This window comes from Prionailurus bengalensis, chromosome B4 (assembly GCF_016509475.1).
Source record: "Prionailurus bengalensis isolate Pbe53 chromosome B4, Fcat_Pben_1.1_paternal_pri, whole genome shotgun sequence".
NCBI lineage: Eukaryota > Metazoa > Chordata > Mammalia > Carnivora > Felidae > Prionailurus > Prionailurus bengalensis.
Genome location: NC_057358.1, coordinates 9412968 through 9438984, shown reverse-complemented (window position 1 = coordinate 9438984; position 26017 = coordinate 9412968). Strand labels below are relative to the sequence as shown.

The window sequence follows — 26017 nt, the reverse complement described above, 5'->3', positions numbered from 1 at the left end:
GTGTTTGAGGAGACAGGGACAGATATGCGGGTTACATTCTACCCTCCATAATCAAGAAGGCACTAAATTGAATTCTAATGGTTCCGACGAGTAAGTATGCCCCACCAAACCCTACTTACTTACCACTAGGAAATGACTTAGGCACCAGGGATCCCTCTGCTCTTTAACCAATAGGGGTTCGGTGCTTACATGGGTACCCAGGAGTTGAAATGTTCAGTATCTATCCAGACGACGGCCTTGCAAATGATACACATCTTACTTAACCTTTGAAAACAGAGGGGCCACCAGGTTCTGAATGTGCGGATGAGTTAAGGTTATCTATCACAACTCTCCATATGCTTGCTTGAAAATGTGTTGCTGTGTGTGCTGCATGACTGACTATTTAATGTGAGGACCAAGTGTGCTTTGCAAAAGCAACTTGAAAGAAAAGCTTAAGGGAGTTGGTTGATCTCTATGATGGTCTTATAAATTTCAAGGATGACATTTCCATTAAAAATGGCCTTGGGGCGCCTGGGTGGCGCAGTCGGTTGAGCGTCCGACTTCAGCCAGGTCACGATCTCGCGGTCCGTGAGTTCGAGCCCCGCGTCGGGCTCTGGGCTGATGGCTCAGAGCCTGGAGCCTGTTTCCGATTCTGTGTCTCCCTCTCTCTCTGCCCCTCCCCCGTTCATGCTCTGTCTCTCTCTGTCCCAAAAATAAATAAACGTTGAAAAAAAAAATTAAAAAAAAAAATGGCCTAAATACTTTCATTGCATGTTGGATTGCATGAACCTTGGATTACAGACAGAGAAGTGGGGTGTCTTTCTCTCTGCTCTGATTGTCTACCAGTCACTGTCAAAGCAAGTATCCAAATGGCAAGATGTGATCTGATTCTGTAACTTCAACTAGTGATTATAAAGGTGTAATACTCATTATACCAAAAACATTTTCCTGCCTAAAAATGAACATATACACATATTCTCCTATGGATTAGTAAATTGCTGACTTTTAAGAGCATTAGTGCTGGGAGTTATCCTTGGGAGTAACAGTAATAAAAATAATTTACATTTGCATAGCATTTTATGCTTCTGAAAGTACTTTGTCACTTTCTAATTTGATCCTTACATAGAAGCTGTGAAATAGAACAGTGGCTACTGCTATTCCTATTATCCTACAGAATGGGAAATTGGAGAAAGGACTGATTAAATGGAAAAGCTAAGATTTGCATTGAATCTTCTGATACTTAATGACTGTCTAGTGTTGAGCATCAAGGGCGTCTGAGTTAGGCAAAAATTGGGGATAGAAGCTTCGGTTAAAAAAAATGAAATATTAAAAACTCTCCTACCTATGTTCTTTTCAGAATTGCTAAAAAAGTCACAATTTGACATCTAGGATATATGACAAGGAAAACATCATATAGTCGATCAAAAGGTCAGAGTGAGATTTTTTGAAATGTAAAACACTGCAGCTTAGGTATTGGTCATGGATAATAAACCACAACCAGTGCCTGAGAATAAGGGTGAATATCTATAATATATAATATATACTTATATATGAATATGAAAGGAGCCAGGACAAGTTGGCCAAGGGTGTGCTACTCAGTGGTGACCTGGTGAGAAAGCCACAGGGGTTCTAGGTTTTTGGTAACCTTGGAACTGTGCAAAAGCTGTGGCCAGAGTTATGATTACAGAGAGGAGAAGAAAACAATTAGCAAGTGCTGAATATTACGAAGAGATGGAAGCTGGGATCCAGGCTTGGTCTCAAAAAGCACTGCTTCTCAGACTTCCATGTGCACATGAAACACATGCCTAGGCTTGTAAAAATGCACTCTGTCTGGGGTGAAGGCCTGGGCTTCTGTATTTTTAACAAGCTCCCCCAGGTAATGCCAGTGCTGCTGGCCCATGTGCCATCTTGGAGTAGCAAGGTTAAAAAGAAGCATACCAGAAACCCAGATTTTTTTCCTCCAGCTCAGTCGTCTCTACTTCTCAGTTTATAAATCTCTTTACCTTTAATGTCTGAGGAGACATGGCCAGATGTGCTGGTTACAGAACAGTCCAGAGCTCTGCACACCAAGAGCCAGAAGTGGGACAGGAAAGAAGTAATCTCCACTGCTTTATCCCACCAATCATTTACCCTCTCCACGGAGAATTTATACCTTAATGTCTACTACTCATATGCCATTACAATTTATTGCAGAGAAAGATAAATATAAGTTGCAGATGTCGAGGCTGTATATCTATGAATGAAAACATCTCCAAAATGAGAATTCAAGGTAAACACATACTTCTTGGATATAAAGGCTCATTTCATTTGTGGAGAGTTACTCAGAATATTTCATTTTCTTTCTTTCATTTGGGGAGACAGGGAGACATAGCCTGGGTTGGCAGGTCTTTGCATGGAGGTGCCCCCACCTGGACTGGTCTGTCACCCACATCTACTAGTTCTATTTTTGTTTGAAGATTTTCTGAGATTTATTTTTCCAGCCACTGTATACTGTTGATCCTCATAAGTCCAGATTCTGTATTTCCAAATTCACCTACCCACTGAAATTTCTTTGAACCTCCAAATCAACAACTGACAGAGCTTTTCCGGTCATTCAGGGACATGCACAGAACAGCAAAAAAATCGGGAGTCACCTGATGTGCACAGATTCCCAGCTGAGGTCCAGCAGGGCGACCTTCTCCCTTCTTATTTCAGCTCTCATAATATAAGTGAGTGTCCTTTTTGGGGTCTATTTAATGGCACATATTTTGTAATTTTGTGCTTTTTTGGGTGATTTAGCTGTTTAAAATGGCTTTATTGAAATGCTCAATAGCATTCTCAAGCTTAAGGGAACTGTGATGTGCCTCAGAGGTGTGTTCAATAGGCTTCATTCAGGCATGAGTTATAATGCCACTGGCTGTGAGTTCAATGTTACTTAATCAACAATACATATTAAGTGAGGTGACTTTAAAAAGAAACCCATATAACACATGGTTATGTATTGATGAGTTGATGAAAATGTGGTCAGAGGCTTGCAGGAACCCAATCCTGTATTTCCCTTGAGAACAGTGCTCAGCATTTGCTAATTCAGTGCTCAGAGTGACTTTATAGAACACAGATAATATGGATAATAAAACTCAATTGTAGCTGTGTATGTTACAAACACGTAACTCATGGTTAAGCAGGTAGGGTCTAGAGCAAGACTATGTGAGTTCAAATTCCAGCTCCACACTTACCACCTGGAAGAGTTTGGGTCTGAGTTTCAATTCTGTCTCTTGCAAAAGGACCTCATCCATAATATTGTGATGAGGTTTAAAGGAATTGGTGCCCCCATACGCACTCACACAGAAAACACCCAAAATAATAGCTGGTAGGCAGCAAGTACTTAACAATATTCATGGTCACTACTGCTTATTATTGTGTAGGGCATGAAACATCAGAAAGTTCAAGGAAAGTGTATAATATCACACCATAAGTGGCTGAGCTGAGACAAGAACGGAGTTCTTCCGAGTCTAACACCAAACTCACAGGGGAAGCTATCCAAGAGAAGAGTGAGAAGTATTTGGAGCCTGTATGTACAGTTGGTCATCGCCCTAAATATAGAGTTGTGGGCTGTGTATTGAAAGGCACAATGGGATGGGGTCAATCAGCAAGAGATAGGAAAAGGGGTGCCTTTGAATGATTGCAGGCATTTTCAGGTGTCAGATCTCAGACCCCTTGGTTTTGCAGCTTTTTATAGAATGCCTGTGGAAACATAATGGTAGGCAGGGGTGACTGTGGTTCAGCATTTCAGACATATCATCTTTTCTCTATAGTGCTGCAGGGGTTATGCTACAAATTGAAAGATCCAGCTACATGAAAGGGAACTGACACATTGAGCTAGAAAGTCTTTTCTTGTGAAGAAAGCTCTGATCTCCAAGTTAGCCAATCTGGAAGGGGTATATTTGACAACAATTTCAAATTTTGCACTCCCAGGGACCACGGGCATAATAAGGAAATTAGGACCACATCCGACATTGGTGGGGGGGAAATGCAAACAGGAACCCGAGACAAGGAGGCCACAAATTGGACATAGGACACCCCACAGTGCTTCCCAGGCCTAACAGTAGGATACGTTCATGCTTGGGAGTCAGGAGTAGGCTCCTTGGGGCTAGGGATGCTCAGAAGATACCCCTCTTTCTCTTCACTGCCCACACGATGGTAAAACACAATCACGTCACAACTTGCCACCCTACCTTAGGAAGCAAAGATGTTCTTTTGCCTTTGGAAGCAGCCTCTTAAATATATTACCCAGCTTTGTAAGGGGGAAGCAGCTGGAGGGCAGATGGCTTGCCTTCTGATATTTTAAGATTTTTGGCATTGGGCAAACAGATTTCTCTAAGGATCAGAGAAGAAGGGGAGATTGTTTTTTTAAAAAAGGGTACAGTGGAGGAAGATTACTAGTAAGTATTTCAGGTACAACAATGGGAAGTCAAAGGTAAGGAAAATTCATAAAAGTTGAGACAGTCGGTGTGCTTTGGGAGTAAAGAAAACTATTACTATTACTGTCCAGTGGGCATTGTTCTGGATGCAACAAATCCCTCCACTTCGGTAATGCCCCTGACAGTCCCAGAAGGCAGCTATGATTTTCCTCCTTCAAGTAGAAAGGAAACCAACTTAGTGAATTCTTAAAACCTACTCAAGGTCACATAGGTGGTAAATAATGGAAAGACTATAAATCTTGAGTTCTTTGCAACAAAAAAGCCCACAAGAACTGTAATAAAAGCTAACATTTATGAGGCACATTCTAAGTGCCACACACTGTACTCCAGATTGCACATGTATTAACTAATTTAACCCTCAAGGCAATCTTATCATTTATGTACAACTGTACCCATTTCAGAGATGCAGAAATTGAGGCTTGGAGACGTTAAGAAACTTGCCTAACATCTCATAGCTAATTATTTTTAGACCTCTGATGAAGACACATCAGATGGAAGCATGCTAGGACTAAAGAGAGATTCTTACTAATGCCTGAATTGGTATTTAAGCAAAGTCTCAGGGTGTGTGGGTAGGGAGAAGTGACCCCAGCTGCAGGGAATGGACACCTGATGTTAGAGAGAAAATGAAGGACAAGCTAGCTCAGAGCAGAGGGACTCGGGGTAAAGGAAAGCAAAGGAAAGCAAAGGAAGCAGGAGAGGTCAGGATGGGATAATGGGGTGAATGTGGGGAAGTAGAGAAGCGAGAAGCTGGGAAAAAGTTCTTTTAGCACTAAGTAAGACACTGGCCATCAGCCCTCTGGCTGCTGTGTCACTGTGAAACCCAAGTGGTAGATCTGAGGCCCGATCAGACCCAGGAAGTAAGTCTAGAAGAGAGTGCAGGCTAGCGTGGAGGCTAGTGGTACATTCAGCAGGAGCTATGGCCTCAAGGACTTAGGGACTTTAAAGTCAGGGACAACAGGAGAGCCTGGAAAAGCCCATCCACTGAACTAAAACCACACTTAGGCAAGGAGTACCATGAGGCCGGGTGAGTGATCCCCTCAGAACCATGAGTGGGTGCCCAGCCTGGCCTCGTGCTGGACCAGAGGGACTCGTGGCAGAAGGGGCACCTGCCTGGCAGGAAGAGAAGGCACAAGAAAGCTCTGATCCAATGTGTAAACACCAACAGCAGAGACTGCCTCACTTTTCCCAAGTGGTGACAGCCAAAATTTAATCCTTGGGGCTCTCCCAAAGCAAGAAGCTTTCACTTCATTATTTTACCCGGAACGGTCGAAGCCTGAGTCAGAATGATCTCTATGGCCAACGATTTATCCCTTCATGCATCCATTTTGATATATTTCTGTAACTAAGTCCATTCCCTCTGCAATATACTGTACCCAGACAAATGTTCAGAATCTCACTTCTCTCTCTCTCTCTCTCTCTCTCTGCTCCTGGGTACAGGAGCATCTTTTGGACGGAGCCATGCAGCTCCAAGTACGATTTATTTTAAGAGAAAATTGCCCACCTTTTAGAGTAAATAAAGCTGAGAGCAGAGCTGAGAGACTTCATTTCTACTTCCTAGTGTAGCGACTGAAGACTGAGCTTCCTTCACCTTCAATTGCTTTTCTCAGAAAGTTTTTATTTAGCTTACTAGAAGAAAGCACATTTTCCAGACCAAAGGGGAAGACAATAAGACAAGGCAGGGCAAGTAAGTAAAAGACGTTTCAGCTCTGACTTTTTTAAAAGTAATCTGTGTGTGTGTGTGTGTGTGTGTGTTTTATTTGTGTTTTTGCCAATAATCAATCATACTAGATAATATGAAACATTACCATAATAGGTAAAGGCATTTTAAAAGATAAACATTTAAAGGCGTTTAAAAATATAAACGACAGGAGAAATGAACGATAGAAACAAACGATAGAAAGAAATGAACTGGAATATGCATTCAGAACCATTGCTGTAAATAATATATCTTATAAAAAGTGTCCACAGGGGAGCTGATATATAAATAGAACCACAGTGTGAAATAAGGATTGTGCCTTATTTTCTGTAGGAGCTGCTAGTTCTATGCCGGGAAGCAAAGATGGTAACAAAAGAATATACTGAGTAATGTCCCTCAGATGTCTGTCCTTCCCATGGCATGTATGCACGTTATATATGGGGCAATGGTGCTCACTTTACCCACCTACAGGTCTTGATTTTTTTTTTTTAAGGATTAAAGGACACCGTCCTACACGGAGCTGTCACACATCAGTCAATGTGGGTTGATATGAACCAGTGAGTGATGCCCAAGTGGGTTTAATCTGAAGGAAAAATGAAGATACTGTACTCCCAAGAAGATTAAACAATAGCACATAAATTATTTATTTCCCAGGATGTAATTCAAATAACCAACGGGACAGAAAAAAATAAAAGAATAAAAGGTTTGCATTGTGTTTTGTGCAGTATATGTGTCTCACCCTAATGAGTCTCCTGGATCCTAGTTTGCTTCTGAATATCACCAGGGGTGATTATAGCTTGCAAAAGTAGACCAGCAAAAGGCATGCTTTCCTATGTCTTGGGCTGTAATTAAAGCCACAAGCCATCAGATAGCAAAGAGGCCAGCTGCAGCCCTTCAAACCTTTAGTACCCTGGCATTAAAAATAGATTACAGCACAAAATATATACCAAAAATAATCCCAATAAAAAAATTTGCACATTTGATTACTATAATTGATTTTTTTTCTTCTAGATATGAATAAATGACCCAGGCTAAATGCCAGTTCCTTGCAAAGAATTTCATTTAAGCTTCACTGAATTGAAAAGGCTCAACCAGACTCAACATTTCCAACTTCCTAGCAAGTAGCAGAAAATCTACCTGACAGTTGCTATGGAAACACGAACAGGAAGAGTGAACCACCAGCCTATAAATCCACAGAGAAACCTTTCTTAATTGGAAGGCCTTTAACCCACACATTTTTCTCATAGCTACAGAGCTTATTTCTAAAGAGATTATTAAATTCCTCAATTGACTTATGAAGGATGCTTCCCACTATATTACTGTGCTTTGGGTTGCTCGTTCTTTATATCTGTTTCCAAAATTACAAAGCAGACCAGGGATAATAAAAGTTAACACAGATGTTTCAATGAAAAATCCATATGATGTTCTGAAAATAACTTCTGCAGCAATGCTGAACAAAAAGGATTCCAATACAAGAACCAAGATGGTGTAGACGTGTTCATTTCAAAGCTATAGCTAAGCCACCAAACTTTTCCACCACCCTCTTAAATTCAAAAGATTAACATGGGTAGGAGATCCTGATAGCATTTCCCAATGTTTAAGAACAGTGACCAAATCAGAAAAATGAATAAATGAGGTGTGGAATATGTTAATTTTAGGCTCACTACTAAATTAAAAAAAATGCTCTTTATAATTGAAAGTAAATACTAACTAGTATGTGATTGACTAAACAAAAAGGAAATAAACACAGATCATTGGGTTCATGAACCTCAACAGGATGCGGGGGTAGTTTTGGCTGGCTAATCTATAACCAGACTAAATTCCATAATACAATCTATGTGAAGAGCAGGAATTATGACAGGGAAGGTAAAAATATATGCACCTGCCCGTATCCAGAGGCAACGTTCTCTCTCTCCTTCCTTCCTGCTGTGTTAAAGAAATGTTCCCCCTCCCAGCCTGCTTGGATTTAGTTCCCTCCCTCTTCACAACCCTTTGGCACCTTTTAACAGGAACCATGCCAACGAATCAAAAAAGTCCCTCAAACCCGTGTTCCCCTCTTGTACTTTTATTTCTCTCTCCTTTCCATTCAGCCTGGTATTGGAGTGAATTTTATTTTCCTCACTGCCTCTATGTCCTTACTTTTTCTTCTGTCCTTAGCTCCTTGCAAGAATGGCGCCCACTCCCTGTCACCAGACGTGGTTGTTATGGTCCCTGACTTCTCTTCTGGCATGGTGGGCCACTCATGTCTTCTTTTTGTGAATTTTCCCTTTGTTTCCATTATATGGCACTCTCTTTGCTTTTCTTCCATCTTTTTAGTTGTTCATTCTCTGCCTACTTTGTCATATTCCTCAGGATATTTGGTAAACCTTCTTCTTCTTCCAGTTCCTATCTCCACTGGGCAGCCTCCAGCCCTCCCATGGCTTCAATTACTATCAATGCAGTGATGACTCACAAATATTTATTTCAACCTTGATGTAAAAAGGGGGATAAAAATATCTACCACATCAGCCTGTTGAGAGCACTGAAGACAACATTTAAAACTTGTCTGACACATTTTCAGCACTCAGTGGAAACATTAGCTATTATTAGTATGTAGCTGAGACACCATAAAGACAGCATGTACAAAGCTCAGCTCTCTTCTCCTTCAAGTGTTTCTTTCCATAGATTCCTTCTCAGTAGATCTTCTACTTGTCCTTTCAGTCCATTTTCTTCAAAACTCCTTCAAGAACCCCATCCTTCTTGAGTCAGGGCCCCCTCTTATGGGTTATCAAAGCATGCTGTATTACTTTTTTATTTTTTAATGTTTATTTATTTTTGAGGGGTGGGGAGAGGCAGAGAGAGAGGGAGACACAGAATCCAAAGCAGGCTCCAGGCTCCAAGATGTCAGCACAGAGCCTGATGCGGGCCCCAAAGCCATGAACTATAAGATCAGGACCTGAGCTGAAGTTGGACGCTTAACCTACTGAGCCACCCAGGCGCCCCAAAGCATGTTGTATTATTAATGGCTGTATCCTACTGCATTGTAATAGCCTATTTACTTGGATATCTTGTGAGAGAGCAAAACCCTATAGTTTAATTCACTGTTTTATCCCCAAACAAATATGCATTGGGCCATAAGTGAATGAAACTACACCAGTACATAAAATAAACCATTAACTAGAAATCCTTAACTTATTCCTTCATGGCTGCCTTGTGAAGTCTTTGACGATCTCTTCAGTTTTGTCCATTCTGATCTCCTTTACTGAAAATCTAGTTGTTGGCAGTTAACCTTATGGATGTGTCCAATATTACTTTGGTTTCAAAATTACATTGCATGACAAGAAATCTTCACATAATATGGGGGGGGGGGAGGGTTAGTTGCAAAGTATGAGTGGAAAAAAAACCTGCTGAAAAGTTGAGTATGATGTAAGCAAACATATACTCATCTACAAAGGTAATGTTTTCCCAGAATTTAGACTGAAATGTCTCCTGAAAACTCACCTGGTGTCTATTCTAACCATTAACTACCTGTAGAAAAATAATCTTCTTTAATGTTGTTTGCTTAATGATGTGGACAAAGCCTTTCTCTGGCCAATATGCCCAAGAGATACTCTTAGACCACATGCTTTGAGGACTCTCACAGTGCTTACTTTGGGGAGCTGACAGAGCCTTAGGGTTTTCATTTAATGTGTCCAGGTAGCAATTATGGGGAATGAAGTTGGGGGACAGGGGAGTATGTGGGTTTCATCTAACAGTTTCCTATAGAAACAAATACTTGAGATCAGTATTTATAGATAATTATTTCACAAACAAGTATGACCAAAAGTATGACCAAAGCACAGTATCTGGAAGCCCTCCTGATTTACACAGATGACAACACTTGTACACGTCCACTCACACATTCATGAGGCTATCACTTTGTGGCTTACTTTCTCAACCAAAGACTCCCTTGGTACTCTGTTTCACATACTTTCAGCCTATAAAACTTTGAAAGGGCCGGGGTGGGACACTTGGAACACACACAATATGTATTACTCTGATCTTCTTAACCAATATGGAAATGATTGAGATGCCCATGACCATCCACTTGGGGAAGGTACACAAGAGATGAGATTCTTAATCCAGCTATGCTTCTTGCTGATCCTGCGACTTTGGGAAAACTTTCTGAACCTCAGCTGCCTCTATCGTAAGGAAGACAAAATAGTACCAGCCTTAGAGGACTGTTGACGAAGGTGTAAGAGGTTATGTGGATAAGATTGTTTAGGTTAATAAATGTTCAGTAAAATGTAGCTAATGAAAAGATGAGCCATGTACCTCCAATCCACATGAGGTCATCTCAAGTGAATGATGCTGCTAAGCCTTGCAGTGTTTGGGTCAATGGGATGTGTGAATGAATTAGTTCATGTATTCTTTTACCACCTGCAACATCACTTAGGATTTGAACATTAGTGACTGTAGCTCTCTCTTTAGATCTGACCCTTGTTGGAACATGTAATTTGAAAAAAAAAGTATCTTTTGTAGCAGGTTTTCAACCTGCTCTTTAAAACTTATAAATGGAAATTTTAACTTGTTTATTGAAATACATAAAATGCTAAAATAACTTTAGTGACATCTGTATTGTGCAGATCAATTACCTATTTATATAAAACAAAAAGTTATTCTTCCATATAGACGGTGAGGTCAAATATCTTTTTGATCCTTCTTTCTTTAAAAATAATTTTTAAAGAGTGCCAAAAGCACATGTCTAAACAAGAGTGAATTTGGAAGTCCGGCTCATTCATTTCATTCACATCTGCATTCTCCCTGTTGAGATTCCACCATACTACATAAGGGCACATATTTTCACATCAGTCAAATAATTTAATTCTTATAACAACAATGAAATATATGTGGGTTTTCAAATACTATTCCCATCTTTACAGATAGGACTCAGAGAAGCAATTTCCACAATTACACGAAGAATCTGGCAGAATCAAGGTTCACTCACACTCAGCTGTCTAATAACAGACACTATTGTCTTTCTTTATTTTTATTTATTTTTTTATTTAAAAAAAATTTTTTTTTAACGTTTATTTATTTTTGGGACAGAGAGAGACAGAGCATGAACGGGGGAGGGGCAGAGAGAGAGGGAGACACAGAATCGGAAGCAGGCTCCAGGCTCTGAGCCACCAGCCCAGAGCCTGACGCGGGGCTCGAACTCACGGACCGCGAGATCGTGACCTGGCTGAAGTCGGACGCTTAACCGACTGCGCACCCAGGCGCCCCATTATTGTCTTTCTTTAATAAGACTTTGGCTTATGATATAATGAGCCTTCACCTTCCCAGTAGTACAGTAATTTTATAATCCCAGCATTCTCTATTCTCCACTCTTTCCCCTCTCTTTCTCTGTCAGTTCCACCCTCCTGTCTTTTCACACATGTGTATTTATCCTGCCTGAAGTTCCTCCCTTTTCCATCTGGTATTAGGTACTTATTTTGTACAGTAATTCATGTGGAAAGACTTTTGAGAGGTGCCATTGCTGGTTTCCGTCTCAACTGAAGGGGGGATTCTTCTCTAACACAGTAGTGCCCTCACTCCAGGACTGCCCTTCATGATCTTTGAAACTCTTCCTTTACAAACTTAAGCATAAATCCTAAATGTAAGTGTAGGAATATACATGGTTTGCTCCCACGTTCCTTTTTAATTTTTTTCTTTTGTATAAAAGTAGATAAATAAAATCCTGGTCTAGAGACTCCAAAATTTTAGGAATGTGAATTTTATAAAAGATCCAAATTCTAGTTTAAAAGCTTCAATATCCAACATTTCACAAGTAGATATTTGTCTTGGTAGTAAAGATGATTAGTATATATGCAATGTTAATGATGATGCAATATTGTATTTTATAATAGGAGACTATACAACTAATTTGAGGGAACAAGTTAAGAGGACTAAAAAGTACCACGATACACAAATTGGAAAAATAACTTTGTGAGCCAAAAGATAATCACATGGCATATTTATTGGCTTCGATCAAGAGAATAATTCTCCATGATATATCCAAACAGAAAAAAAAAAAAACCTTCCTTTTTTATTAAACCTCTCTCTGCCATACTTTTCTTTGTGGCTTATGCTTTCCTACAAACAACAAGCAAAACAAACAAACAAACAAAAACACCCACCAATTTCTATTTCTCTAAACTTCTTTATCAAAGAGCATCTAATGAAAGCAATAGCAGACAGGCCAGCAGCATCACCTTTCCTTGTAGTTGAAAATTACTGAGTAAGGTAACTTTTACCTGGATCTCTCTTTCCCTTCCCCTTTCCCCTGAAGGAGGTGAAGTCAAGAGCAAGGGGTGAGACATGAGTAAGGCTAAGTAAGCATTGTTATTTGTAGCACTGAATGAATCAGATTCTTACAGTTCATATACCTCCCTTACTTGCATTAGGCAACCTGGGGAGCTATAGTAACTCTCAGAGCTCTACCCTCTCCAGGTAGTATTTATATTGTTTCCAAATGTTAAATTCGGTCCCCTTCAGTGGAGGGACTGGATAAGGAACTAATATCCTTTGAAAATCATGGCATTCCAAGGAAAAGGGCCATTTTTTTTTAAAGAGGAAGAAAATGAAGGCTACAGACAAAGCAACTTGCCTACAGTCACAGATGTAGAATGGATAGATGGATATTCAGAGCCAGATCTTCATACTGTATTACTGTACTTCTGTTGCCTTAAATACATAATTCATTCTTTCAGATAAAAAATGAATACATGCTTTAAAATATCTTTGAGGGGCGCCTGGGTGGCGCAGTCGGTTAAGCGTCCAACTTCAGCCAGGTCACGATCTCGCGGTCGGTGAGTTCGAGCCCCGCGTCGGGCTCTGGGCTGATGGCTCAGAGCCTGGAGCCTGTTTCCGATTCTGTGACTCCCTCTCTCTCTGCCCCTCCCCCGTTCATGCTCTGTCTCTCTCTGTCCCAAAAATAAATAAACGTTGAAAAAAAAATTTAAAATATCTTTGGGTTCTGATTTTCAGTAATTGCAGAGTAGCTTGTGTTGGACTATTTTTCCTGTTGATATCAATTATACTTAAAAAGGTGTTTGGAGCACCTGGGTGACTCACTCAGTTAAGCATCCGACTTTGACTCAGGTCATGAGCTCACGGTTTGTGAGTTCAAGCCCTGTGTTGGGCTCTGTGGTGATAGAACAGAGCCTGCTTTGGATTCTCTGTCTCCTTCTCTCTCTGACTCCCTCTCTCTCTCTCTGCCTCTGTCATAAACAAACAAACAAACAAACAAATAAATATTAAAAATACAATACAATAAAATAAAATAAAATAAAATAAAATAAAATAAAATAAGGTGTTTGAAGCACTGGAAAATGACCAAAATCAGGTAGAAACTGGAGGGGCTTAAATACTTGACAGGAGGAAACCATAGAGGGTAAGACCTTGGTACTATAGCTTTGCCCCTGAAGGGAACTCCTAACCTCTCCCAGCCAGGGATAAATAAGACCCAGATGGGAGTTTGATTAGCCTGATGTACAAGAGGATGAAGTCTGGGGATGCAGAGTAGCTGATAATTCCAAAAAGAGGTAGGGGAATTACAAAATGAATGGAGTCACAGAGGGAGAAGCCCCCAAACTGGCATACAAACTCTCTTTAAATACTTCAAATTCTGAATGGTATATGCATGAAGCAAGGCACCAAGGACCTCAAGAAGGTAACAGCACTTAAAGGCTAAGAGAGCTAGTAGGGATTTTTGCAGCTGCACATCACATAGAAGATTGAATTAGGAATTCAAGTCTCATCACGTTAGAGGGGCTTGGTAAATATTTTTGAAATCCCAAAAGAGTTAGGAGTACTACCTAAGGACTAAGGCATTTATGTTAGGATTAAGTACAAAAGTAAAACAGACCTATCTTAATAAAGTTTAAAAATATCAAGCTTCTACCAGTCCAAGTTGATTTGCAGCAATTTAACTACCTACTAGAATAAAACTTTACAGATTCCTCAGAGAGAGATCATAGAATCCAGAGTCTCAACAAGATATGATCCATATTTTTTTTAAAGGAGCTATAAAGAGAAAAACCAGTGTGCAAAAACAGACCTACAGTAGAACATTTGCAAGCATTAGGAGGCAGAGCTTTTTTTTTTCATGATAAATTATCTCACAATAAGAGTTTAAAGGAAGGAAGGGGTATAAATGGAATTAAATTGTTGTAAAAATTTTAAATTAATCACTAAGTGGTATAATATTAATATCTATATCTAAATCTAGATATATATACCCAAAATAAACTATTTTTAACATGTTATACAAAGTAGTTTGGATAAAAAAACTAGTAGGGGAATGGAATGAATTACTAAAAGATATTTGATAAATCAAAATAAAGGGAAAAAAAGAAACATCAACCAGAGAGAACTATGAGAAAATACCAAAATGGTAGATTTAAACCCCACCATATTAATAATTACATTAAATGTAAATAGACCAAAATACTCTTTTTACTTGTAATGATATTTTCCTCTAAACGTTTCAAAAAAAAAATGTTTGCAATACTTACCACATGTTGACATTTTTAATAATGACTTTACTGATAGTAAATATCTACTTATCACATTTATGAATGACTGAAAACTAAGAAGGTTACCAATTTGATTTGCTGATAGAATCACTGTAAAGAGTTACCAACCAACACCCTATAATCACCCTGGATCAGAAAGATAGGCTAACCCTAACAAGGTGAAATAAGTTACAGAGTGGGGGAGACCCAGTTTAATAGTTATTCATGTGAAAATGACTACAAGGTCAATCTACTCTAGAGGTGCATCAGATAGCAATAGTAAAAGACACTTTAGGCCCCAATAATACAACTGGGTGAGGAATTCCAAGTCAATGCATAAATCAGCCTTCTGGGCTTCACATGAATGCATTGTATATGCTGTATTGCATTCGATTCCGGGTTGTTTGAAGTGGCATATTGCCAATGAGAATGCATTAAGAGGAGGGTGAATAGGGTGGTAAAAGTCTCAGACATCATGTCCATCAAGGATTAACCTGTACAACAAGAGAACAGTTAAGCTGGAAAAGAAGGGCCTCAGGGAGATATAATATTTGAAGGGTCATCAGGAGGAAAATGCCTTTGTTTTATCTGTAGTTCCAAATGGCTCCTGCTTCCTCTCTATTTTCACAACATCACATATACATAGTGTGATGTGTGGTGTCATAATGTGTGGCATACCATGTAGGAGGAAAGATTTTGTTCAGTCTTCAAAAGAGACATGCAGCTTACATGACCTGTCCTCTCTGGGTACCAGAATCTTGACTGCTACCTATCATTCTTTTATGCTGGTCTTCTACATGGCTATTAGTAAAGTAGTGCTGTGAAATATTTAATACGTATTTTTCAAAACAATGGATGCAATCTCTATATATCATGTATGTATGTGTGTGAGATACATGCAAATGCATCCCACTTTATCTCCACTGACTCAATCATTTGGTAGGTGCGACTGTGACCATTGTCTGTGGCCCTGTTCTGTCCAGAGTTTCTTTTCCCTTCAGTTGGGATTCATTTCAGTTCATCTTATTTTTATTTTTAAACATTTATTTATTTATTTATTTATTTATTTATTTATTTGGAGAAAGAGAGAGAGAGAATACATGAGCTGGGTTGGGGGGGTGGAGGCAGAGAGATAGGAGAGAGAGAATCCCAAGCAGGCTCCTTGGAGCCTGACTCAGGGCTCAATATTATGAACCATGAGATCATGACCTGAGCTAAAATTGAGTCAGATGCTCAGTGGACTGAGCAACCCAGGACCCCCTAGTTCATCTTCCTTTTCAGAATAGAATTAATATGGATGCTCTCTCCATTCAGCATTCATCTGCAAAGCCCAGAGAATCTCTGTCTTTATATAATTGTTCAAACTTCCAACATATAGAATATTTATTTACTAAATTCTACATATTGTTTTTCTACTTTGCATTTGCCTAAGTAATAGCATAATTCAAGAAAATGACATTTTCTTTTCATGAAGCTCCCATGGGAAAGAGCTTCTGTCTTTCAGTGTGGCAAGGTGGCTAGGAGTGCAAACTCAAGAGCCAGACTGTTACTGTGGACATTCCAGCCCTCCTGCATGCCGGTTACGGGACCTTGGGCATGTTACTCAGCTTCTTTGTGTCCTAATATGAGCCTCACCATATCATGTCAGTATTAAATTATGTAATAATGTAAATTTCTTAGAATAGTGCCTAGGATATAATAAACACTGTTATTATTTGTATTCCTCTGTAACACATCTGGAATGCCATCTGGTAGAAGTTTCTACATAATGTGCTAGTCATCACTCAGTGTGCTGCTTGAAGTAATATATTTAGGCAACCCCTTGGTCTTACAGCACAGACCTTCACTTTTTAATCAGATAAAGCTTGGTAAATATGAATTATTACTCGTTTTCATATCTATTTTCTTTACTAACTTTAGAGCTTCTTGAAGTGAACGGAAAGGTCCTATATTAACTAGAATAGAACTAAAACATGGCCAACACAATCTTCTTGGATAAATACTTTTTGGTTAAAGGAAGGAAACCCTCATTTAATTTAAGGAAGAAGTAACAATGTGAGTTGTCCAAAAGTATGGGCTTCTATTTTATTAAATATAAAAGCCTAGAAACCATATATCAAGAATATGATTGGGTGCCTGAGTGGCTCATTCGGTTGAGCATCTGACTCTTGATTTTGACCCTGGTCAGGATCTCATGGTTTGTGAGTTTGAGCACTGCCACATAGGGTTCTGTGCTGATAGCACAGAGCCTCCTTGGGATTCTGTTTCCCTTTCTCTCTGCCCCTCTCCTGCTTGCTATCTATTTCTCAAAATAAATTAAAATAAACTTAAAATTTTTTTTAAAAATACATGATAAAGAGATTTCAACACTGAATCAGAAATTTAAAAATTATCCCCTTTCATTCCTACTTTCTATCATTTTCTCTTCTACTTCTTTAGTGTACATTTATTAAGCATTTATAATTAACCAAGCATTGTATTAAGATGTAGAGAAACAGCAAATAATCACAAGGAACTTCCTAGACTGCAGATAAACAAATGAAGAATGAAAATAAACAGTTCCAACTTTAATAGAGGTAATTAGAGTATGTCCTACAGGATCAGTAGAGGTGGGAGGTCACCTGAAGACGTGAATACTGAACTAAGTAATGAAGGATGAGGGGCAGCCTGGTGGCATGGCAATGTTGGAGAAGGTCTTTGCAGTCAGAAGGGTTAGAAAATTCACTCTAATAATGTATTTGGTGACGGGAGCTATGGCTAAAACCCCATTTCTCAAAAGGAAGAATAAGATATGGAAAGCTAAAGGAAATGTCTTATTTTAAGGTTATTAATGACAGAATCAGGGATAATGTCCAAACTTTTTAAGTTCCATCTCCATTCTAATTAGTAGTTTTTCCATAAGCACATGATAACTTTAGAAATGATTTTGTCATTTCTAAACTTCTAAGAGCTGACTCTTTTGTATTGATTAGTCCTTATAATACCAAACAGTAACATATATTACAATTAACATTCTTAACAAAAAAACACCAATTTGAGTAATCCTTTCAGGCAAACTTTTTTTTTTAAGTTATTTATTTATTTATTTATTTATTTATTTATTTATTTATTTATTTTTAACATTTATTTATTTTTGAGAGACACAAAGAGCATAAGCGGGGGAGGGACAGAGTGAGAGGGAGACACAGAATCCGAAGCAAGCTCCAGGCTCTGAGCTGTCAGCATAGAGCCCGATGTGGGGCTCGAACTCATGAACCATGAGATCATGACCTGAGCCGAAGTCGGACACTTAACCAACTGAGCCACCCAGGAGCGCCAAACATTTTATTCTTTTGAGTTTATTTATTCATTTATTTTGAGAGAGAGAGAGAGGGACAGAGAGAGAGAGAGGGACAGCGAGAGAGAGAGAGAGAGAGCGAGAGAGAGAGAGAGAGAGCGCACATGAGCAGGGGAGGGACAGAGACAGAGAGAGGCTGAGAGAGAATCTCAAGCACTCTCCACACGGTCAGCTCAGACTGGATGCAGGGCTAGATCTCACAAACTGCGATACCACGACCTGAGCCAAAATCAAGAGTCTGATGCTTAACTGACTGAGCCACCCAGGTGCCCCTCAGCAAACATTTTAAAAGTCTCCATCTAATCTCCATTCACATCTTAGAATTTGATCATTTTTCCCAAAGGACAGTAGTTTGAATGCCCAGACATCTGAATAGAGCCTTTCCTTTTATTCCTTCTTTTGGGCTAACTCAGTGGATATTAATCTTTGGGTTCATAAAGACTCGACTCTGGGCCGAAATACAAATATCCTACATGTTATAGGTGACTTGAAGTTTTCAAGGTTAATCTGACTACACAAAATTTTCACTTTATGAGCTAACACTAGAACGTTGCAGTGCTTTTCCTTAGTGCCTCCCGCTGCACATTTTTCCCGTGCCCAAATAGGTTTTTCTGCAAATAACTCTGAAAGAACCCTGGTACAGGACACCTGCTCGGCACACTGCGGAGGCCATTACTGGTAGGGACAGCTGTTAAGTTCATCTTTCCCAGCCTTAACAAATACCCAAATACAACCACAAGTAGGGTAATAAGAACAAACTCAGAGAAAAGAACTACCTAAAGATGACAAGAAATAGACAGTACAAGACAAAAAAAAATATTTCTGCACTTCTGTATACATCCCCATTTGAAGAAATACTCTCCCCTCATACACAGAAGGGTCTATTTTCTTCTGCACTATTTCTTTCTCTCAAGAGATGCTGCTGTTCCTCCCTACCTTAGAATCCTATTCTGTAAAATCAGGACCATCTGGGGTTTCCAAGGGCAGTTTGGCAGATACTACAAACCTGCTCATTCAACACACAGTGTGATGGCTTCTAGGACACAATGACTGACAGGCTAAAACCTCTATTTCTAACACTCTCTTAAAGGTAGAGTGACCCGGTGAGTTTGAGATTCTGCCAATCATATTTCCTCTTTGAGTCCTGGACTTGAAAGAGTCAAATGAGGGCAGAGGCAGGAGTAGGGGCATGCATTGAGAATGGACTGAGGCTGAGACAGTGTCCTCTTGGATCTGGAAGTTTTCCTAACTTTTTTTTTTCTTAAAAAAAAAATTATGGTAGATGCAATAGCACTCTAATGACCCACTTCTGCAGTATGCATTTAGGAGCCATTCCTGGAAACTCAGCTTAGTTTGTTTCTTCACTCTCTGAACTAGTTTTAAGTCATTTACGACCATTTCTGCTCAAACTTCATTAGATAATACATTTCTTTCGGTGGAAACTCTCTAAAATGGATTCTTTTCGTAGAAATGGAACCCTTCCTAACATGTTATGAGAGGAACATTAAAGCAGACCCCCAAACTGAGAATTCCTGAAGGGGCAGAGTTTTGAAAAATCTCTGTGCTCTTTGGTTATAAATTTAGCACATGTTCCTTCTGCTCTTTTGAGTCCTGGGCACTTTTATGTAGGTCTGCATTCCCATGTGGCAGGGCACTCATAGGGTTAGTGAAGAGTTCCCTCCCTCTGGAAGAGCCAGAGCTATTGGCAGTTTACATCCTGTTTAGTTAGGTACAGTGAAATATCACCTTACTGAAATCTCTTTTCTCCAACTTTGCAGTTTCTGGGGAGTAGAAGGGGACTCTCCTGCCCTCAAGGCTGGTTCTGGAAAAGACGAAATCCAGTTTTTTAATCAAGACCACACCTAAGCAAGCTCACTGGCGCTTAATACTCTGAAAGTTTTCCTACTCACACATACAGTTTAGATGTACCACGCATTAGCAGATGAACATGTTTTTAAAAATGATTGAAGGTGTGATAAATTATTTTAAAAATCTTTCCATAGCTCTCCTTTACAATTTACCTCATTATTCTTTCCGTTGGGCAGTTATTCCTAAATACCCTTGATGCAATTTTGTGTTCATTCTTTCTTATCTAGAACTCATTAGTATAACCTAAGGTGATTTGGGTTGTGTATAAGTCATTTAAATTTGCATAATGAGCCCCAGTGCCTCTCTGGCATGAACTAAGAACTAAGGAAAAATCTGACGGCTTCAGGAGAGCCATAAAATTGGCTCTTTTGGGGGGCAATTCCTTTATAATATTTTAATCAGGGTTTGAAGACAATATATCCAAAGTGTCAGGAGAGACCAAGTCAATGACCCTTAATTGCTCTTGCACAAAAGTTCATTCCAGGCGGGACCAGATGTCACCTTTGTAGTGAAAACAGGTCTTCCTTTTATACATGATCTTTGAGAAGCCAATAAGATACATTACATAAAGAACTTTAAGGGAGAGCTATTTCTAGGGCAGTCTCCAGGAAGAAAAGAAAGCTGATATAAAACATAGGACATAAGCCCAAAGAAGAGGAGATCCCTGATCAGGTTAAATTGCTACAGGAATTTAGGGCTTTGAGGGAACAGCTGTACTAGTATATGCTTTCTTCTTTTTTTTCCATAGCTAACATATGATGATCAGAGTACTCTGCATAAATTACATTCATTACCCATTTGACCTTCACACTATCCTAGAGAATTGATGTTGTTATTGCCATCATCTTACTGATCGTGAAATCGTGGCTCAGACATATTTAGTAATTTATCCAATGTATATACAACCCAATAGCAGAACTAGGATTACAGTGTAGGCACCCTAATTCCAGTTTTCTGACTAGTATACCATTCACTATATTTAAGTACCCCCCCCCCCCCATCTAGGGTGCTCACAGAACTCTATGTGGATATTCTGGATCACTGAAGATACACTCATCAGACATCAGACACTAGACATTAGACTTGTATGCCATGGCAAACCGAGCCAGAAGTGACAATAGCAAAGTGACCGTGTAAGAATATATCATGGATGGGCCATTCCATTAAAGGCAATGGCATGCACATGTGGTTTAAGTAGATTCTCTATTCATGAATGAATCAGCCACTCTTTGGGAGATGTTGAGCAGTTATTTTAGAGCTAATAAATTATTTGTTATTTATTTTTCTTTCTTTTGGTTATAATTCCCTCTAATGTATCTTGGTCACACTGCTACAAAGTGAAGTCTGCTAGGGGCACTTGGGTGGATTAGTCAGTCAAGTGTCCAACTCTTGATTTCCACTTAGGTCATGATCCCAGGATCATAGGATCGAGCCCTGTGTTGGGCTCTGTGCCGAGTGTGGATCCCGCTTGAGATTCTCTCCCCACCCCCCTTGGGCCTTCTACCCAGCTCATGTGCTGTCTTTCTCTCTCTAAAAGTAAAAAAAAAAAAAAAAAAAAAAATCCACATTGCGTACTCATTCTCTTTTAGTGTGAAGGGTCCTATGTTGACCACCCCCCCATAAATGCAACGAATAAAGGGTTTATTAAAAAAGAGTCCGAAGGACAGAAGATAAGGTACTGAATCATAAATAGTTTAGACAAGCTTTCAGTCAATAGGAATGCAGTCTTCAACTTTTAGGTATTGAGACAAGGCAAGTTGTAGGTAAGAAGAAAAAATAACAATAGAATACCCTACTATGTGCCTGGTGGTCTGCTATGTGTTAAAAGACATATATACTGTGACCTCTACTTTTACAGACGTGGAGAGTCTTGCAGGATATGAAAAATTTGTCTATGTTCATACAGCTTATAAGCAGCAAAGATGAGATTTCTGACAGTGCCTTCTCCTACAAACTATTGTTCTTTCTGCCAGCCCTGGTTGTCTCTCTAAAGTGTCTCGTGCTCCCTGGGGGAAACCATTATGAGGCAAGTCTGAGACACTTCAGGTGAGCTTATTGAAATCTTATGCCATCTGCCTTTTAGCAGGGAAACTCTAATGTTAAATAGGCTGAGGGAATTTTTTTTCTCGAAACTTATAAATTTTTAGCCATGTGACTAAGTATTTAGGGACAAGAAACGCCAGTGACTGGAACTAGAGATCCTGCCTGATGGCAGTCCTGCACCCTGGGGCAAGTTGCCTGGGGAATGAGTCCTGCTGAGGTTTAGATTTTTCAGCTCTCAGCTCACCTGTTCCTGCTGTTCACACCTGTGACTGAGGGTCAGGCCCCTCCTTTCCCTTCATTCTGGTGACAGAAAAAGGCTTTAATTTGTTGGGGCAAGGAAAAATTACAAGAGGACAATCCAGCTGTTGTAAATTATACATATGCCCTCTATGTGGTCTCTCACCCCATAGATATAGGAAGTCCTATTATCTTTCTTGATCAGAAGTCTCTCTCATTTTCTTGCAGATAGAATCTGTGCCAGATCAACCACCAGACATGCCCTACTCTTGAAGGAACTTAACCACAGAGCATGTGGAAACTGGGCATCTCACCAATGAACCCAGAAGCACGGGCCACATTTGCCTTGAAGATTTTTTTCTTTTTCTGATAACATTTCACACATTAAGAAAAAAGCAGAACAAATGCAAATTTTAAAAATGCTGGCAAAATAATTATAGTAGTTCTTGAAATACCCGGAGAGGCTGGATGAAAATTCAAAATGCTTATGTATGAAGAAGCAAAGCGGCATTGTTAATTTTAGGATAGAAAGTGTCTTTCCCTTGTCCTATCCCCCAACATCAGTAAGCAATATTTTCAGCAAGCAGGTCAAGTACAAAGAGTGCACACGCAGACGAAATAAGTAAAAACAGATGAGGTAAATGGTTTGGATTTAGGAGGTCAACAACATCCCCATTCTATATTTTCAACTCTTCTGTGCTGTAGCCAGAGTGCAAATCAAGACTAGCAAGATACTTAAGCAGGAATCGGTACTTCCATAAGCAGAGAAAGAAGCCTGAGAAGCACGAATGTAAGTGACATCCAGAAAGTCCCGTTATCACTCCTGTTTTTCTTATTTTCTTATTAAGTGTATGTTCCTCTGAAAAATAATCAAGAAGTTGAAGAATACTTCTAGGTATAAAATAATCTTTGTTTGAAATATGTCCACCTTTTTCGATCTTTCTGCTTCTCTCTTGCTTTTTCTATTAAAAAAATTGATCCTTAGGGGTATTGAGATGAGTAAAGAATTTTTCTTTTTAAAATTTTTTTTTTTCAACGTTTATTTATTTTTGGGACAGAGAGAGACAGAGCATGAACGGGGGAGGGGCAGAGAGAGAGGGAGACACAGAATCGGAAAGAGGCTCCAGGCTCTGAGCCATCAGCCCAGAGCCCGACGCGGGGCTCGAACTCCCGGACCGCGAGATCGTGACCTGGCTGAAGTCGGACGCTTAACCGACTGCGCCACCCAGGCGCCCCAAGATGAGTAAAGAATTTTTCAAGTCTCAACTCGGTATCATCATAAGTCCCCCTTTTGTATGACTTTGTTTCCCTCTCCTTTATTTTAAATTCCTTGCATCCCCAACTCCTCAAAGATCTCCACTGTAATGCTTTAAAACGTATGTCATTATGCATATATAAACATAATTTACATGTAAACATATAAAAACATATTTATATAAAGACATGGAAATGTCTCATAAACATATATGTGCATATATAAAAATCCCTATGTATGTGTATCTGTATATGGATATACTTATATCCTTTAAAATATAGGACTTCTGTTGTACGTGTATATACTTTTACTTTACATAAAGAGTATAGTTCTATGTATTTCTTTTTTCTTACTCTTTTCAGTCAACATTGTGTTTTTATTTATTTATTTATTCTTCTTCTTCTTCTTCTTATTATTTTTTTTTAGAGAGAGAGAGAGCACACAAGTGGGGGACAGGAGCATGGGGGAAGAGAGAGCAACTCAAACAGAGGCTCTATGCTCAGTGTGGACCCTGGATGCAGGGCTTGATCCTATGACCCTGAGATCATGACCTGAGCTGAAATCAAGAGTCAGACTCTTAACTGACTGAAACATCCAGATGCCCCAACATTGTGATTTTTAAAAAATACTTGTCCAGGGGTGCCTTGGTATTTCAGTAGGTTAAACCTCCGACTTCGGCTCAGGTCATGATCTCACGGTTTGTGGGTTCAAACCCCGTGTCGGGCTCTGTGCTGACAGCTCTGAGTCTGGAACCTGCTTCAGGTTCTGTGTCTCCCTCTCTCTCTGCCCTCCCCCACTCATGTGCTGTCTCTCTCTTTCTCCAAAATAAATAAACATTAAATTTGTTTTTAAATATTTGTTCGTATATCTTAGACTGACTTCTCCTGAAAGAGAAGCTGAGACAAAAGCTTCTGTGCAGTTTATTTGAGAACCCCTGAGTACTGATTGAGGGACAAAAAGAGTGAGCAGAGAAAGAAAGTGCACCACATGGACAGATTATCAAGTCATCTCTGCTCTTCCCTATGATGGACCCTCAACCCCTCACAGCCTTCTTAGGAACTGTATCAAATGAATTTCAGAATTTTATTCCCAGGGGATCAAAATGGGAAACACTTGCTTATCTACTGGCTTTTGTCCTCCATTGGGCAAGTGGAATCTCACAGGCACTCATTTCCGGATACTTTTGAGTTGACCTGCTCGTCTGCAGGGAAGATACCCATAGACGTCCCATACCATAGCTTCTGAGAAGCCCCAGGGCAGGGAAGGAAGGGAAGGAAGGGCAGGAAACAATGGTTTGTTTTAAGGATCAAGATCAGGAACTGTCAAGTTGTAGCTGGCCAAATCTCTTAAGTGCAAAAGTGGTTGTTCCAGCAGTGACTGGAGTTCTTGGTGAGACCTACCGACTAGGGAGCAGCCCCCCAGAGGTATCTGATCCACTAGGCTACTGACTGTGAATCTGTTACAATTTGGACCACTTTATATTTCATTGTTTGCATCCACCACATTTCTCTACACCCTAGACCTTTCTTTGGGGCTCCAAACTCAAGTAGATTATTGCCTGCTTAACATTTTCATCTGGATATCTCACAGGAACTTAAACACAACAAATCCAAAACAGGACTAATGATTATTCCCTTCCAAACCTGTTTCTGCAGGTTTCCTGTCTTGACAATTGAATTATCAGCTACCTAGTGATTCAAGCCAAAGACTGGTATACTTACATTTAAACAATCAGAAGGTCCTGTTGATTATATCGCTTAAATATCTTTTGAAGCAGAAAAATTCTCCATTTCCACTTTCCCACCCTATTCTAAGAAACCACCACCCCCTCCCATATTATCACAGTGGTTTACTGAATGGTCTTTCTACTTCCAGTCCCACTCTCTGTCAAACCATTTCCCATTCTAGCCAGCGTAACCTGCGAAAATTGAAAATCTAGTTATTTAACCACCCTATCTCAAATTCTTTAATGACTTCCTTCAAATCATCTGTAATAAAGTCTCACAGACTCAATGAGGCCTGTATTACCATGGATTTTTCTGGACTAGTCTCACGCTATTCTTTTCCTCACCTCCCACACCCAAGCTCTCAAAGACAATGTGCTTTGTCTCTCCTTAGCATTGAGGCGAATGCTCTTGGTTGGACCTTGAATGCCTTCCTATGATGGACTAAAGATGGCACAATTTTTTTTATCTTTACTCCCTTCTAGAGGCAGAATTTGTTTTCTTCCCCCTTGAAACTGTGCTGGCATGCAAATGCTTTAAATGATCTGAGGTGGTTCTGGATCTAAACCTTAACAAAACATGATAACTTTTTCTTTTTGTGGTTTTGTGTGTGTTCAGCTGCCATCTAAGAAGCTGGGCTACTTTTATGGAGAGGCCATGTGGAAAGGCCACAGGAAGAATCAAGATTTTGAAACTACACACACAGAAAAAAGTCCAGCCATGCAGCTGACCCCCGCCCTCAAGACATCTACCACTTCTGTGACAGACAGCTTAGACGTTCCGGCTTGTTGAAATGCCCAGCGGTTGTAGTACCAAATGACATCACATGGACCAGAAGAATTACCTGACAAATCAATCACAGATTTGCAAAAGATAATAAAATGATTATTTTGGGAATCCA

The 26017-nt window shown here is 39.7% G+C and overlaps 1 long non-coding RNA gene across 1 annotated transcript; it reads left to right on the top strand.

The window, feature by feature from the left end:
* LOC122472425 lies at window positions 1–26017 on the top strand. Its single transcript, XR_006294431.1, has 3 exons — window positions 1–90; window positions 22366–22927; window positions 25735–26017. It is a non-coding gene; the product is annotated as an uncharacterized LOC122472425 (long non-coding RNA).